Raw genomic sequence first — 4,694 nt, forward strand, 5'->3', positions numbered from 1 at the left:
GGACCCGAAGGTCTGAAGTAAACTACTCACACATCATCGGAGAGGCCATGGAGTTGATGTAGAGGCCCTCCGTGATCGATGCCCCCTCCAACGGAGCTCCAGAAAAGGCCCCAAGATGGGATCTCTTGGGTACAGAAGGTTGCGGTGGTGGAAATAGGGTTTGGTGGTGCTCCTGGATGTTTTCAGGGTATATGAGTATATATAAGAGGAGTAAGTAGGCCGATTGAGCCACGAGGGGCCCACGAGGGGGAGGGCGCGCCCCCTGCCTCGTGGACTCCTCGGTTGTTTCTTGACGTCCACTCCAAGTCCTCTGGATCACGTTTGTTCCAAAAATCACGCTCCCGAAGGTTTCATTCCGTTTGGACTCCGTTTGATGTTCTTTTTCTGTGAAACACTGAAATAGGCAAAAAAAACAGCAATTTGCACTGGGCCTTGGGTTAATAGGTTAGTCCCAAAAGTAATATAAAGTGTATAATAAAGCCCATTAAACATCCAAAACATAATATATAATAGAATGGAACAATAAAAAATTATAGATACGTTGGAGACGTATCAAGCATCCCCAAGCTTAACTCCTGCCCGTCCTCGAGTAGGTAAATGATAAAGACAGAATTTTTGATGTGGAATGCTTTCTAGCATATTCTTCAATGTAATTTTCTTTATTGTGGCATGAATGTTTAGATCCGAAAGATTCAAGATAAAAGTTTAATGTTGACATAAAAATAATAATACTTAAAGAATGCTAACCAAGCAATATGTCTTACCAAAATAACATAGCCAAAGAAAGCTTATCCCTACAAAATCATATAGTTTGGCCATGCTTCATTTTTTTCACACAAAATGCTCTCATCATGCACAACCCCGATGACAAGCCAAGCAATTGTTTCATACTTAGCCTTCTCAAACTCTTTCAACTTTTACACAATATATGAGCGCGAGCCATGGACATAGAACTATGGGTGGAATAGAATATAATGATTGAGGTTGTGTGAGAAGACAAAAAAGGAGAAAGTCTCACATTGATGCGGCTAATCAATGGGCTATGGAGATGCCCATCGATTGATGTCAATGCAAGGAGTAGGGATTGCCATGAAACGGATGCACTAGAGCTATAAATATATGAAATCTCATCAAAGAAACTAAGTGGGGGTGCATCCAACTTGCTTGCTCACGAAGACCTAGGGCATTTGAGGAAGCCCATCATTGGAATATACAAGCGAAGTTCTATAATGAAAAATTCCCACTAGTATATGAAAGTGACAAAATAAGAGACTCTCTATCATGAAGATCATGGTGCTACTTTGAAGCACAAGTGTGGAAAAAGGATAGTAACATTGTCCCTTCTCTCTTTTTCTCTCTTTTTTTATATGGGCCTTCTCTTTTTTTGTCTCCTTTTTTTATTCGTCTGGAGTCTCATCCTGACTTGTGGGGGAATCATAGTCGCCATCATCCTTTCCTCACATGGGGCAATGCTCTAATGATGATCATCACACTTTTATTTACTTACAACTGAAGAATTACAACTCGATACTTAGAACAAAATATGACTCTATGTGAATGCCTCCGGCAGTGTGCTGGGATATGCAATGAATCAAGAGTGACATGTATGAAAAATTAAGCATAGTGGCTTTGCCACAAATACGATGTCAACTACATGATCATGCAAAGCAATATGGCAATGATGATGCGTGCCATAATAAACGGAACAGTGGAAAGTTGCATGGCAATATATCTCGGAATGGCTATGGAAATGCCATAATAGGTACATGTGGTGTCTGTTTTGAGGAAGATATAAGGAGGCTTATGTGTGATAGAGAGTATCATATCACAGGGTGTGGATGCACCAACGAAGTTTGCACCAACTCTCAAGGTGAGAAAGGGCAATGCACGGTACCAAAGAGGCTATCAATGATGGAAGGGTGAGAGTGCGTATAATCCATGGACTCAACATTAGTCATAAAGAACTCACATACTTATTGCAAAAATCTACAAGTCATCAAAACCAAGAACTACGCGCATGCTCCTAGGGGGATAGATTGGTAGGAAAATACCATCGCTCATCCCCGACCGCCACTCATAAGGAAAGCAATCAAAGAACACCTCATGCTTCAAATTTGTCACACAACGCACCATACGTGCATGCTACGGGACTTGCAAACTTCAACACAAGTATTTCTCAATTTCACAATTACTCAACTAGTACACCTTTAATATTACCACCTTTATATCTCAAAACAACTATCAAGTATCAAACTTCTCTTAGTATTTAATGCACTTTCAGGTTTTTATCTTGGATGCCTATCATATTAGGACTAATTTTATAACCAAAGAAAATTACCATGCTATTCTAAAGGACTCTCAAAATAATATAAGTGAAGCATGAGATATCAATTATTTCTATAAAATAGAACCACCACCGTGCTCTAAAAGATATAAGCGAAGCACTAGAGCAAAATTATCTAGCTCAAAAGATATAAGTGAAGCACATAGAGTATTCTAATAAATTCCGATTCAAGTGTGTCTCTCTCAAAAGGTGTGTACAGCAAGGATGATTGTGGGAAACTAAAAAAAACAAAGACTGAAGTCATACAAGACGCTCCAAGCAAAACACATATCATGTGGTGAACAAAAATATAGCTCCAAGTAAAGTTACCGATGGATGAAGACGAAAGAGGGGATGCCTTCCGGGGCATCCCCAAGCTTAGGCTTTTGGTTGTCCTTGAATTTTACCTTGGGGTGCCTTGGGAATCCCCAAGCTTAGGCTCTTTCCACTCATTTTTCCACAATCCATCAAATATTTACCCAAAACTTGAAAACTTCACAACACAAAACTTAAACAGAAAATCTCATGAGCTCCGTTAGTAAAAGAAAACAAACCACCACTTAAGGTACTTTAATGAACTCATTCTTTATTTGTATTTGTGTTAAACCTACTGTATTCCAACTTCTCTATGGTTCATACACTCAAATACTAGCCATAGATTCATCAAAATAAGCAAACAACACACGAAAAACAGAATATGTCAAAAACAGAACAGTCTGTAGTAATCTGTAGGTTTCTAATACTTATGGAACGCCAAAAATTCTAAAATAAATTTCTGTACGTGAGTAATTAATATATTAATCATCTGCAAAAATAATTAACTAAATAGGACTCTCCAGTACAAAATGGCAGAAAATCTCGTGAGCGCTAAAGTTTCTGTTTTTTACAGCAAGATCGCAGACTTTCCCCAAGTCTTCCAAAGGTTCTACTTGGCACAAACACTAATTAAAATCATAAAACCACATATAAACAGAAGCTATATTAATTATTTATTACTAAACAGAATCAAAAAGCAAGAAACAAAAATAAAATTGGGTTCCCTCCCAACAAACGCTATCGTTTAACGCCCCTAGCTAGGCATAAAGGCAAGGATAGATCTAGGTATTATCATCTTTGGTATGCAATCCATATGTAGCTCTCATAATAGATTCATAAGGTAATTTAGTTTTATTTCTAGGAAAGTGTTACATGTCTTTCCTTAATGGAAATTGGAATCTAATATTCCCTTCTTTCATGTCAATAATTGCAACAATCGTTCTAAGAAAGGTCTACCAAGAATAATAGGACATGAAGGATTGCAATCAATATCGAGAACAATGAAATCCACGGGAACATAATTCCTATTTGCAACAATAAGAACATCATTAATTCTTCCCATAGGTTTCTTAATGGTGGAATCCGCAAGATGCAAGTTTAAAGAACAATCATCAAATTCACGGAAACCTAGCAAATCACACAAGGTTTTAGGAATCGTGGAAACACTAGCACCCAAATAAAACAAAGCATAGCACTCATGATCTTTAATTTTAATTTTAATAGTAGGTTCCCACTCATCATAAAGTTTTCTAGGGATAGAAACTTCCAACTCAAGTTTTTCTTCATAAGATTGCATTAAAGCATCAGCGATATGTTTAGTAAAAGCCTTATTTTGACTATAAGCATGCGGAGAATTTAGCACGGTTTGCAACAAGGAAATACAATCCATTAAAAAGCAATTATCATAATTAAATTCCTTGAAATCCAAGATAGTGGGTTCATTGCTATCTAAAGTTTTGACCTCTTCCATCCCACTTTTATCAATTTTTGCATTAAGATCTAAAAACTCTGAATCATTGGGACGCCTTCTAACTAAAGTTGACTCATCTCTAGTCCCATAATTATCAAGATTCATATTGCAAAACAAAGATTTAATAGGAGACACATCAATAACTTTTAGATCTTCATCCTTATTATCATGGAAACTAGAAGAACACGCTTTCACAAAGCAATCTTTTTTAGCACGCATCCTAGCGGTTCTTTCTTTGCACTCATCAATGGAAATTCTCATGGCATTGTGAGACTCATTGATATCATGCTTAGGTGGAATAGATCTAAGTTTCAAAGAATCAACATCAAGAGAAATTCTATCCATGTTCCTAGCCAACTCATCAATCTTAGACAATTTTTCTTCAATCAAAGCATTGAAACTCTTTTGCGAACTAATAAATTATTTAATATTAGATTCAAAATAAGAGGGCATCTTATTATAATTTCCATAAGAATTGTTGTAGGAATTACCATAATTATTAGAGGAATTACTAGGATACGGCCTAGGATTAAAATTTCCTCTATAAGCATTGTTACCAAAATTGTTCCTACCAATAAAATTCAC

Source organism: Triticum urartu, chromosome 5A (genome assembly GCF_056163025.1).
Source record: "Triticum urartu cultivar PI428250 chromosome 5A, HENAU_Tu73, whole genome shotgun sequence".
NCBI classification, from domain to species: Eukaryota; Viridiplantae; Streptophyta; class Magnoliopsida; order Poales; family Poaceae; genus Triticum; species Triticum urartu.